The 13,072-nt window shown below is 48.9% G+C and overlaps 1 long non-coding RNA gene across 1 annotated transcript; it reads right to left on the bottom strand.

Moving 5' to 3' along the window:
- Positions 1 to 5,628: 5,628 nt before the first annotated feature.
- LOC111775160 (uncharacterized) lies at positions 5,629 to 10,619 on the bottom strand. Its single transcript, XR_002810643.2, has 2 exons — positions 10,213 to 10,619; positions 5,629 to 9,140 (listed from the first exon to the last, which is right to left on the bottom strand). It is a non-coding gene; the product is annotated as an uncharacterized lncRNA (long non-coding RNA).
- Between the last annotated feature and the right edge of the window lie 2,453 nt (positions 10,620 to 13,072).

The following is a 13,072-nucleotide window of genomic DNA, read 5'->3' as shown; positions in this document are numbered from 1 at the left end:
AGTCTTTTAAATTTTAGCTTTTCTGATAGGTGTGTGGTGGTGTTCATTATGGTTTTAATTTGCATTTCCCTGATGACTAATGATGTTAAGTAGTTTTTCATGCGTTTAATGGCATTGGTCTATGTTTTTTTTGAAGTGTGTGGTCAAATCTCTTGCCTATTAAAAAAAAATTGGTTTGTTTGTCTTTTGAGTTGCAGGAGAGTGAGGCCTTTGTCAAATACATATTTTGCAAATATTTTCTTCCAGTCTGTGGCTTGACTAATTTCCTTACTTATGTCTTTTGATGAGCAGAAGGTTTTAATTTTGATTAAAATTAATTTTTCATTTATGATTATTACATTCTGTGACATATTTGCCTACACCCAAGTCACAAGGATATTCCCTATGATTTTCTTCTGGAAACTGTACTTTAAGAACAACTTTAGTGAGATATAATTTATATGCTCTACAATTGTACGTGTACAATTCAATGACTCTGGTAAACTTATAGAATTGTGTCACTATCACCACAATCTAGTTTTAGAACATTTCTACTACCCTAGAAAATTTCTCATGCCCATTTACCGTCAGAATGCCCTCCCACCCCCAGCCACAGCCAAACACTCTTGAGTTTTCTGTCGCTGTAAATTTGTCTTTTCTAGACATTTCCATTTCTAGGAATTTACCCAATGAAATTAAAACACGTACACAAATAGTCATAGCAGTCTTATTCGTAATAGCCAATGACTTGAAGTAATTTAACTTTAAATCATATCTTGAGACTTTATTGCTTGTTCTAGTTACACTTCACACCCCGCTTTCTGGATGAGAATCTCAGCAACGCCAGCATCGCCTCCCCCTCTTCATCTGCTGCGTCTTCACTCCTCCGTGTTCTGTCTTCTGTCGGCTCTGTTTCTACTTTTGCCTCTGAAGGTTGTTAACATTGTAATAATCTTCCCACCTCAACTGAGTCTCCCATTCTTCTCCAACAGTGTTTACATTACTGAAACTTAATGAACAATGTTTATACTTTTAAGACTTGATATTCATTCATTTACCCATCCATCCATCCATTCATTCATTCATTCATTCATTCATTCAAAAGTGCTAGGCAGTGTTCTAGGTGCTGAAGTTACAGTGATAGACAAGGCAGGCAAAGTCCTCTCAGGGTTGGGTAGGAGCAGACAATAAGTGAAAAGACGAATGAATAATTGAATTCTTCAGTCAAGTATCTTGCTGCTAAGAGTAGGGTTGCATTTTCTCTCCAGGAGCCTAGTTGCATTACTCCTGTGCCAGAATAGAATGTTCCCGATGGGAAGGTCATAGGGACTTTCTTTCTTTGCTCTTTATTGATTGCTCAAAATCATGCTTATTTTGGCTTGTTTCACGTTTGCACCAAAAGTCATAAGGTATATTTTTTAAAAACACAATTAAAAACTCAAAGAAAAGTAAATAATAACAATAAAATCTTTATCCTATCCCTGTTACTTACTTTCAGCCTGGTGTTTTGTTGCATTTCTCCCTTCCAGGGCCCTCCGTGCTTCTGTTGCAAACCTTCTAGGTCTGCTGCACACTATTTATTTATTTGATATCTAGTATTATTAAGCAGTTACAAAGCACTAAATACTTTATTTACATGCTTCATTTCATTGGGGCCTCACAACCCTATGGGATGGAAGCTATTACTGTTTCCATTCTATAGACCAAGAAATTGAGGCCTAAAGAGATTGAGAAACTTGCCCACGGATATAGTATGTTGACGTAACTTTTTTGGAAAGCAGTGTGACAAGTGATGAACCAAAACTATTTAACATTCATGTTCTTTGACCCAATAAAGCCAATCTGGCTAATTTGTCTTCTGGAGTGATTCAAGAAAAGAAAACAGCTACATTCACAGAGATTTTCTCCTCTGCATAATCTTAAATGCTGGAAAAGTAGAAAAAACTTAAATATCAAAAAAGGGAATTTATAGAACAGCGAGACGATAGATTATCACGTGACTATTGAAAGAAGGAAGAAACCAGAAGGAACCAGACAGACTCCTTTTCTGCTCTCCCGCGTGGAACCCACCGTTTCCAGGAGCTCCATGTCTTCCTCTTTCTTGGCTATTTTTTGTTTTGCTGGAAGATGTATGAAAATAACTTCATACGCATACGTGTTCTTTCCCTTTCCCCTTCTTCCTTCCCTCCTTCCTTTTTTCTCCTTCTTTTCCTCACTTCATTTCCTCCCTTAATTCACATTTCACATTTTCATTCCCCTTGGTCACAGAAAAATGCTCTAGTGTTTTCACTGTCTAACTACTCTATTTCTACTACGCATTCTTTCAAAATATATACTGGTTTTCTTTTGTTTTTTTAGTTTTCTAACATCCAAGATTACTCATGAGAAATGCTATTTCTTTTCCGTTCCCGTACTCCACAGGTGAAGATGCTGGTCCCTCTGGAAGCAGTTGGGTGCTCTCCTCGTCTCACGAGAACGTGTCCAGGCCTGGGGTCTTGGTGGCCTGCGGTAGACCCTTTCTGCCGGAAACTCAAGTCCTTCAGCTCCAGGACAGTCAGTTCTAGTATTTATTTGGTAAGTTCCTCTGATCCATTTTCTCTGTTCTCTTCTTCTGGGGCTTCTATTAGATGTTCGATCTTCTGGATTGTTTCTCTATTTCTTTTTTGGTCTTTTTTATCTTTGTTCTGGAAGATTATGTCAATTTTACTTTCGATTCCTTCTTGTTATTTGTATTTAATTTACCAACTTAAATTATTATTTTTGTTTTATGGTTATAAATAGTTTTTATTCTTATTGACTGTATCAGGAATCTTATCTTCTTTTCTTTTTAAGATTTCTGTTCCCTGAATTGTCTGTCTCCTTTGGGGTCTTGTTTTCTCTCTGCATAGTTTGGTCTCTCCCTCCATCTTACGCTCCTCAGATCCTCGGTGACCCTTGGGTGGCCTCTCATCTGCACCATGTCTGACCAGGGGCTCTGTGTGCTGTGGGAAGGATGCTGACGTCAGGCTCCAGACCACAGCTCATCTCCTCCTTCATTGGAATGAGGAGGGCTTTGCTCCGGGGTACCATTATCCACCCAAAATGCCTTCACGTTTCCACACAGTTTTTTCAATGTCTTTAGAGAAAGCCACTTGGGGTTTTGTCTGGAAGAATGCTGTCTTACTGAGCGTCCTCCTCAGGGGGCGACAGGTGGGAGTGGTGGCTACTGGTGTAGCGGCATGGACTTCCAATGAGTTCCCCTGCTTCCAGCCCCTTCTTACTGCCCTCAGTTGTACTCCAGGTGCCGAAGGAGAAACAGACGCCCACCTCCTCCGCTGTCCAGTGGCTTTTCTAGAAGGCTCTTCCCTCTGCCTATTTCATTAACTCATGCCACTCAACTTATTCCACAAAACTATTTGTTTTCTAGAAATTTGTTGATAATTGTGGTTGTGGTACTTCTCTTCTCTTTGCTGTTTATTCCTGTTTGAACAGATAACTTTTATTTTAACAGAGTTCCAAGAGTGACATAGTGAATGAACCTTCATATTCTGCCACCTAGAACTTAGAGCTGCTGAAGGATTGCAAGAACAATCCATCAGCAAAACTGGAAGATTGTAATTATTGGGATTCCAGGCATAAACAATGAATACAGGCTTTTACATTCCATATACATAAAAAACGTATTAAGAGATTTTTGAAACTGACTGTCTTTTCCCTTGTGATTGGCATGGTCACTATCATATCTTTCTCTTAAACGACAGGTATGCTCCTTTGATAAGATAATGAGATCTATGCAGCTGAGTCTATTTCTGCTTTTGCTTTGGTTGCCAGGAAGTGCTCGTTAAATTTAGCGTACGATTATAGAATTGATCTCAACTCTGATTCTACTTTTAAATATATTTTTTGTTTTATCTGTCAACGTAATCATATATATATACATTTATATTTTAATTAATCTCATCTTTTAAAAAATAAGTAGAATACAAATTGTGAACATATAAAATAACAAACTTAAATGCACACTTGATCCTCTGTGTAAGGGGATTTCAGTATAACTGGGGCCTGGGACACCTAAGCACAGTACACAGTCAGTCCAGGCGCAGCAAGTGCACTGGTGGGGTTGACTGCCCTGGAGACCATCGCCAAAGCACGGGGGGGCTTTCTGGTGTGTACCTTAGGGAAGACGGAACCAGGCACGACAAGGTCACCCCAGAGGAAATCTTCATGCTCTCGGGGAGTGAGCTGGAAAGCCTGCGGGAGAAGAGGGCTTCCTGTTTTCATCTGAAAGCTTAAGAGAACCTTTAAAAACTGATCTCAGATCAATTTTTGGTGCCCGTGTGGCTGCGGTTCGCTGCTGCCCTCGATGGAGGAGACTCGACTGTTGTAACCGACGTGCTCCTTTGTCCCCAGCCAAGGCCATCCTCCTCCAGGGGGATGTCATCTGCCTCTCCACTAGGATGTTAGAACTACGAGCACAGGGACCCTTTCTGCTTTGGTCTTTGCTCTGTGCGCAAGCCTGGCGGTCAGTTGGTCCTCAATAATCACTTGCTGAATGTGCGACTGTTGGCATGAGAGGTGAACCGCCAGAACCCATTTAGGATCGTTAGCACGCGGCAGGCACTCTGCTGGCCCTGCTGAGCCCCCCAACACAGCAGATGTTGGTGGGCGGGCTGGAGCTGCCCTCAGTCACATCCATTCTCAGTTCCTGAGAGTTCTGTTCTTCACCGTCTCTTCTCTTCACAGTGACACAGCTGAAGGGAGAAAATCCGCTCAGAGTGACACCCCGAGCTCAAAGCTGGAGACTCGCGCACCAGCCACGAGGCCGGAGATCACTTGCCCACACACTCTGCACCAGGAGGGCGGCTTTGTGACATCCCAACAGAAATTTGAAAAGGACCGATATGCCCCTAAAAGGAGATAAGGTCTCCTAATTCACACAACGGACTATTCTTGAAAGTAAAAAGGATGAGACGAATAATTATGCCAGAATAATAGGCAAAAATGGGGACTGTGATGGGCAAGCTGACACACCACCTCTCAGGGAAGATTCTAGCTGATTTTTAAAGGAGTTTCTGTCCTCAAAGTCTGAAAAGCCCGCCTGGATCAGAGAGGGCGTGAGCTCGGGTGTTAGGACACCTGAGTGGGCGGCTGCGGGGTCACAGCTGGGCTGAGCGCTCACGGGCTGAGGTCTCGCCTGTGAGCTGCGGCCCCTGGGGCAGACCTCTGACCCCTCTGAGCTGTGGTTTCCTGGTTTGAGAATCGGAGATAATCCAGTCTCCTCCACCCACCCGCTCGCACCATCAGGTGAGTGGGGGCACTCCAGAAACCCTCACTCTCAGAAATATAGGGTAGCAGTGACATTTTTTTTTATTAGGTTTCAGAGTTTGCTTTTGCTCAAAGTTAAAGAATTTCTCAACATTGAACTGAAAATTCTTTCCAGCAGAATTTCAATATCACTTATAGAAAAGGGAAAGGCATGGGCTCCTTTAAAACATCAAAGTCATCTTGAGAGGCGGCTTTACAACATCTCTTTTTTAATGTATTTTCTCCTCGTCTTTTTCTAATATATTAACAAGGATATGTGTATATTTTCAATATCTGTTTATAGATTCGAGATCATACTGTCTATAAAGTTTATTCGGCAACGGAGAAAAAGACAAGATACAGGCGTATAAAACAAGGTGTTTATTAACCGAAAACATTGTTCACGCGGGGAAGGACTACGATGGTAATCATTTTTTAATTTGAGCAATGATCTCTTTCATTCCTTTTTTGCTTGTATAATATTTTGAGGGAAAGGAGAAAGCTTTACTACCAAGATTTGCGCCACAGTTTCTACCATGCAAGAAAGTTTCTCGGGAAAATGTTCAAACATTTTTAGGATGCCTGGTACGTACAAATCGTACTCCCAGCCGCAGCGAGTGCAGGTCCACCACACCCACCCACAGCGTTGGTTTTGTTTTAAGATTTTAAGTCGAAGTCTTTCCTGAAGAACAGATTTCCCCTTTGGACAGTTATTCATTCATGAGCCTGTACCGACCTTGGGCTGACGGTCTGGCCTGCCTGAGTCTGAGAAGTTTCCTGAAATGTGGGACTTTCAGAGTTAAAACTGGAACAGTCCTGGGAAAACCAGGCTGGCGAGTCACCCACCAGGCTGGTTGGTGGGGCGCACAAGGTCCCCGGTGCTTCCTCACAGGGCTGCTTGCTCCACGAGGCACAGCGTCTGCTGGATGCTTCCACCTCAGAGCTGGCCAGGAAAGGCCGCAGGCACCACCCAGGATCATGCAGGTGGCCTCTCAGAGGCTTCTCTCTCTGGGGAACAGCTGGCCTTTGCCACCAGCAGCTCCTCCCAGGCCTATCTGGCGCTCGGCAGTCTCACCGGCAAAAGAGAGAAAAAGCAGCCAGCTCCAGGCCTTTAAGTGGAGGTCAGTGTCATCCAGCGCTGTGCTTTCACCCACCGGCTCACAGCGCCAGAGGACTGTCACGGGTGAGAAGGGGACTCCAAATGCACTTGGGCGCATAGAGGGAACCAGCTGGAAAAAGGAGCTCTTCCTCCACGCGCACCTCCTGCTCTCCTCCAGCCGCTCCGCTCCGTGGGCTGAGGGATGAGCTATCTTTAGCGGCTCCCCAAGGGCAGGAAAGAGCCGGGAGCCTCAAAGTTTACTTTTTGAATTATTCATGTGCTATGAATAGCAGCAGTGACGACAACAGGAAGCGGTAATCACACCACCAGGACCCGGGACAGCCGAGAGAGGGCAGCAGAGGCAGCGCGAGTCCGGCCTGCCAGCAGGTGCTCAGTCACGCCTCTGCCACTCTCCTCCCTGGACCCGGCCAAGGCCAGGACACACCAGGCCCCACCTGGGGAGAGTCCCCTTGACCAACTCAAGCTCGGTAGCTTCCTGGAAACCTTCCTTCACTGCTGGTAAGGCATGTGGTTAAGCAGGGTCAGAAACAGCTCCTTCCAATCCGAGATTCCCCCACTGAAGAGGCCGGTTGACCTTGGGCAAAGGTCTTAACTTACCGAAACCTCCCTCATATTCTAGATGGCTGCACAGAAAGAAGACGAGGATATGGGCATGAGCTGCCGTGAGGCTTAAAGGAGAGAAAGGGCTGAGCACGAGGCCCGTGTACACCCAGCGCCCGATAAATGGCAGCCAGGCACACCTTGCAGCGTGCCCACTGTTGGAGCACATTCTGTGCTGGTTTGCGCTTTTAGTTCAGCCGCTAAAGTGGCTGTCCTGGCTTCGACTGGAATTGCTCCGCTGGTTTTGAGTGGGCAAGTCCAGTCTTCCCCAGGGAGGAGGCACCTTACTCAATCCTCTTTTCTTTCTTCACTGGGGTGGGAGGTGGGGTCCCAGAAGGGACTTCTGAGCACACGAGGGTTTTGTGTTGACTGCTGAGAGGTGGGCTACTGTCGTCTCACCAACTAATGCTTCTGTCCTCTGTTCTAATCTGTCCTGAAAGGCAGGGCATCGGAATCAGCCCCCTGGGGGAACTTGCTAACCTCCTTTAGCCTGGCTGGGCATGGCTATCGCCCGCTCCTGGAGGAGGGCTCCGCCAGCTGCAGTGCCCTGCACTAGGCGCGTCCTATGAGGGGTTTCGATTGGTGGTGAGATTCTAGTCTCCTCCGCATCTGTAAAAGGACGGTGTGTGATGACACTGTCTTCCCAGGGTTGCAGCAGGAATAAACGTGGCATCTCACAAGTAGACCCCAACACGGTGTCTGGCGTTCCGGATGGGCCAGATGGATGCTAATTACTGTGATTCTCCTACCTACCCAGGACTGTTCTGTTTAATGTCTGCTTTCTCCTGAGTTTTCCTGATTAGAACTTTTGAAGGCAGGTGATGAAATACTTTGAAGAGGAGCATTTTGACAACTTCCTAGAGAAGCTTTGAGCAAAGGGGCTTAAAAATTCAAGCCCCACCCCCAATACTCAGGCACCAGAGGCTGGAAGCTGGGGAAAGGTGAGAGAAATCTTGAAAAACTTGCTCAGGATTCGAACTTGAGTCTCAGGCTCTGCCAAAGGGCAGACGAGCCTAGAGGAGAAGTTACTGGAAGGCGTCAGCCCTCGAAGGGAAGTTTCTAACGAGGCTCTCATCTTGGGTTGAGTCCCCAGAAGCGGACCTGAATGTGAGGCAAGGGATGAATGTGATTTCTTTGGAAATGATCCGAGGAGAAACCGGTGAGGGCGTGGGAAGGCGGGGCCGGGAGGGAAAGGCACACAAGGGCGCGGTATCAAGAGAAGGCCCTGGCAGACTGGGCTGCATTCCAAACGGGCGTTCCGGACATACACCCGCGAGGTGTCCAGATCACATGCAAAGGAGCATTGCCAGTGCCCCATCCGTGGTTAGTGCGAGGCCGCTCCTGGGGAGGGTCAATCCCGAGGTGTTGCTAGCTCTCAGGACAGACAGACAAGGTCAATCTCGGCAGCGGACAGAGCCCCGGGGGCAGGCTGTGGAGTTGGTGTGCACCCGGATGTGACAGGGCCCGGGAAGCAGGACAGGAACACCAACAGGCGGCCTCTCTCCAATGCAAGGTAGACCCCTCACGGAGCCACTCTTCTCAACAGAATGGATGCCATCTGCTTGACTCCTTCTCTTCCTCCTTCCCTCCAACTTGTCTCTACACAAGCGTTTTGACTTCTTTTCCTTCTTCATTTCCTTGGACATTTATTGGGGATTTTCCAGATACAAGGCGTGGTGTCAGACACTGTGGGAACAAGTACAGAATGAGGTAGACAGGACCCAGCAAGATCACTGAACTTGAGACATCTGGGCTTCCTTCCCATCTGGAATCCTCAGCAGACTCGCCACGTGGATTGCGTAGTGATGTGCCTCTAAGCCTCCTTTTGGAGGCAGACGAATAACACTTATTTACACATGCTTTCCAAGACTGTTGTGGGACACTGAGTTGAGGGCACCCTGCCAAGCGCGTGGTGTTCAGCACTGCACCCTCCACATGCCTTTTCTCTCTCTCCATTTCCTCGGGATGGCCGTCCTGGGTGTGGGCCTTCCCTCTTGATGCAGTGATCTCTCCCCTGAGTAGGAGCAGGCCTGTGCCGCCTCCCCGGGAGTCAGGGAGGTTGACTGGGGCACAGGTGAGACTGCCTTCCCACTGCTCCCAGCAAGGCGCAGTGTGTTCCTCTCTTCCATCACCACCTTGGATTTTTCTTGGGAAATGACTGAGAAACAAGAGATAATAAAGAACTCAGAATTCAGCTTCACCAGTCTCTCGTTGACTTCCTCCTTCCTCCCACCTGCTCCGACGCCTCCTCTCCTCCTCAGGACTCTTGCTTTTCCATCAGGAAAACTCCCTGTCTGCAGAGTGGCTGTGACATGCCCTGGGGAACCCCAGCCCTATCAATAAAGCCTTTTCAGCAGGTTTAGTAATGGGGCTGATCTGGGCAGGCTTCTCCCAGTGAGCAACTCTGACCTATATTCACTCCCTTTGAATTGTCATCATCTTGGCACAGTCCCTGGCACACAGTGGATGTTTAATAAAAAATACTTGCCCAATGAAACAATGGGTAAATTCCTCTTGTGAACACATGCATACAGGATACGTGGGAAAGAGGCCACGTAGGGCAGAGGTATTGCCCAGGTCCCATGATGCTCGTTACGGGTGCCAGTTTCAGCAGAGAAATGAACCAGGAATACGATTTAACTTTATGCGTAACCTGATTGATTGGTTGTGGCTGCCTAGGGTAGCGCCTTGAGAAGGAGGAGAGGGAGCCTGCTTCCAAGCCTGGGATGGATTAATGATGCCTGCATTGAGGGAGAGTGGAGGGAGTAGCTGCGCTTGTGCCATCTGTCCTCAACCCGAGGCCCTTCCCATCTGACAATCATTTCTGGCCTCCTGAGAGTAGGGCCCAGAAGGCCTGGGGAGCAAGGAGCCTAGCTCTGTAGGAAGTGTCCAGCATTGCCATGCTGACTGTCTGCAGTTGAGAAAGGATGGGGAAGAGGCCAGCCCAGTGACCTAGTGGTGAAGTTTGGGGCACTCTGCTTTGGCGGCCTGGGTTCAGTTCCCAGTAAAGGACCTACACCACTCATCAGCAGTCATGTTGTGGCGGTGACACACATTCAAAATAGAGGAAGACTGGCACAGATGTTAGCTCAGGGCAAATCTTCCTCAGCGGAAAAAAAAAAAAAAAAGGGTGGGGACAACATTTCAGCCAACACAGTCATTGTCACATAAAAGGCCTTGGCAGTCTCTAAGGCTGTGCGAACATTAACTGTTTTTTCCAAGCATCCTACCTCGGACTTCCAGATCTACATGCGTCAGAGCTCTGACTCAGCCGGTGTCCAGACTCTGGAGACCGGAACTTCTCTTTGGACAGAGGCAGCTGGCATGTCTCAGGACCCAGGGCAGGGCTTTGAACCCCTGTGGAAGTAAAGGCCTGACTGAAGAGTCCTGGTGGGGTGTTTCAGTTTCGGTCTGGGTGAGCGAGGGTTCCGCCTGGAGACAGAGTGGGTTCCTCTTCCCCAAGGCCGGGAGGGGACTGTCACCCTGCCATCCACCCCTGCGCGGCCCAGCAGGGAGGGCGCCTCTGCGGACGGGCCTGGCTCACCCCGCCAGCCTCCGGTGGGCGCCCGCAAGATGTTTTCTTTCCCCGAGGTTAGTAAAGGCACACGCGAGGCGGAGAGTTGCAGCCGTGGCGCTCGGCTGCTCCGCGCAGCGGGAGGAAGGGCCTGGGGTGCGTCACAGAGCGCGCCGGAGCCCAGGAGGGCGCCTCTGTCCCTGTCAGCCAACGGGGCGTCTGCCCCCGGACCCCCGAGTGCGCCCCGGGGTGGCCAGCGAGGCTTCCGAGGGGTCGGATTCTACTTTTCCAAACTGTGTGTCCACCACGAGGCGAGGATAGGCGCAGTGGAGCCCAGCCAAGCTGTGGCTACTGGTGCCCTGCTGTGCCTCCATGAAGGCGGACCTAAGACAGACCATCCCTGCGCCAGCAGAAGCAGCCTCAACCGATGGGGGGCAGGGGCTGGGGGAACTCCTGTGGCGCCTGGCTGTGACCCCCTGCGCGTGTCCTGCTCTGCCCCTCCAGGTTCTCCACCGGGTTGAACCCTGGAGCCCATAGCGCGACCCTAGCTGGTAACCATCTTTTCTTGCCTTTGTCTCCTCCCCTTTCTCATTTCTCACCGCCTCCTTCTCCCCCCCCCCCCCCCCCCGCCCCCTCAAGGATATCTGCCTGAATCACCTTCTGAATAGACCATTTGCACTCTTTCCTGATTTCATTGGCTACTCCTGGGGAAGCTCAGTGTCAGGCACCTGCTTGGAGACAGCAACTCCCGAGTTTGCCTTCAGGCTCACCTGTGCAGATCAAAATCCATCACGCTCCTAAACCGAATGCAGAGACCTTCCAGGCAACAGGACCCATCTTCCCTGGAAGGCTGGTGTGCTTTTGAATAACATGTCCCCTCGTCATAGACACGGTATTTCTCATTATTCCTTCTCTCAGGAACTTGCCGCTCCGTCTACCAATACCTGTGGAGTGAAACGCTATAAAGCTTGACTTGTTCCTACCATAAAGAGGATCCCATCTACAAGGGAAGGAAGGGCTAGGAAGGAAGGGGCGAGAGCCCCAGGGAGGTGTAGAGTCAGGACCACAGACACTGAGGTGGGTCACCCAGGCTGGAGGAGAGGAGGCTCAAGGAGGCACCTCAGAGATGGTGGCAGAGATGGATGGTCGCCGTAATAATGTACACCTGAAATTCACACAACGTTGTAAGCAAAAATGACCTCAATAAAATATTTTTTTTTTTTTAAAAAGAGTGGTACTCTTGAGGGAGGGGGCACCTTGAGGCAACAGGAGAGCCCAGGGAAGCATTGGCAGAGGGTGGTGCCTACACCTGGCGGGACAGGAGGTCACTTCGGGCAGCACACTCGTTTTAGCCCAAGTTCCCTGGCAAACAGAAGATGAGGCAGAAGCTTCTTCGCTGACGCTTTCTCGGGAGTGCAGCCCCAGGGAGGCAGGAGTGAAGCCAGTGGAGGCAGAGCTATGTCCGCCTCATTTGTGGTTAGTGGGAGCATTACAGAACCCAACAGGGCTGTGCCACAAGCTGATTGCACAGCCTTGAAGAATGTCTTTAGGGGGGACACAGGGAACTGCTGTGTCTCCGCCTCAGCCTGCGGGAGGGGGTCACGGCGGGAGGGGAAGGAGTTAGTCATAGGTTCCTGAGTCCCACCTGTGCAGATTTTACTCCCCTGGGACGTTAACCCTCCCAACCCCCCACTTCCCTCTGGCAGCCCACCTCCTCTGTGGGACTGCTGAATGCCTTTCTTGGCATCTGGTGCTTCAGCAGCAACCGGGAAGCCCAGGGCGGGAGTCAGAGTTACCTGGAGCAGGTGGGGCTGAGATGCTCTTAGGGTGTGCTTGTGAGCAACCAAGGGCCGGGAACGGCCATCCTGGAAGGCCCCTTGGCCTACGGTGATGGCTGCAACCAGGGAGCAGAACCAGCTGTGGCTAGAGCCATGTCCGCCAACGCACAGATCGGGGGCAGTGCAGAGACAGAATGTTTCAATAGCCATGTGTTTGTTTTCACGTATTCTAGATAAGTAGGCAACCAGCACATCACACCCATGATAACTCAACCTCTGTTTCTGAAGTTTTAAGTAAGTAAACATATGGCTGGCATGTATTTATGGCACTTATGGTGAAGGGGGCACACGAATGTGAAGCAGTGGGACAGACAAGGCTGCGAGTGAGCTGCCCACTTTGTGTCTGTCTTAAGCCACGGGTGCTCAAAAGAGAGATGTGAGACAGGAGGCTGATAAATTACGTGGCCCAGGTCCCGGAAGGCTGGCAGTGAATGACATCGGAGGGCAGGTGTGTTTTGATGATATCCAAACGTTTCTGCCAAGAGGGGGAACACAGCCATAATTTGTTACTTTGTCAACTACAGCACGTAGGTCCTCACTAGGGGCTTTGCCCCGGCATAAGAGAGTGCACCCCAAAACAGAACATAGCCTGAAAACATTTCCCTAATTCCAGCTTTCTTTTCTTCAAAAAATTAGACGGGTAAAAGTAGTAAGAGAGGTGTTGTTATAAGCAAAAACTTGAATCTTTCTAAAACAATAATTTTTAAAAAAACAAGTTGCCAAGTTTCATGAGAATGT

Source organism: Equus caballus, chromosome 10, assembly GCF_041296265.1.
Source record: "Equus caballus isolate H_3958 breed thoroughbred chromosome 10, TB-T2T, whole genome shotgun sequence".
Classification (NCBI taxonomy): Eukaryota; Metazoa; Chordata; class Mammalia; order Perissodactyla; family Equidae; genus Equus; species Equus caballus.
Note: the sequence above shows the minus strand (reverse complement) of the source record. Positions and strands in the feature narration are given on the sequence as shown.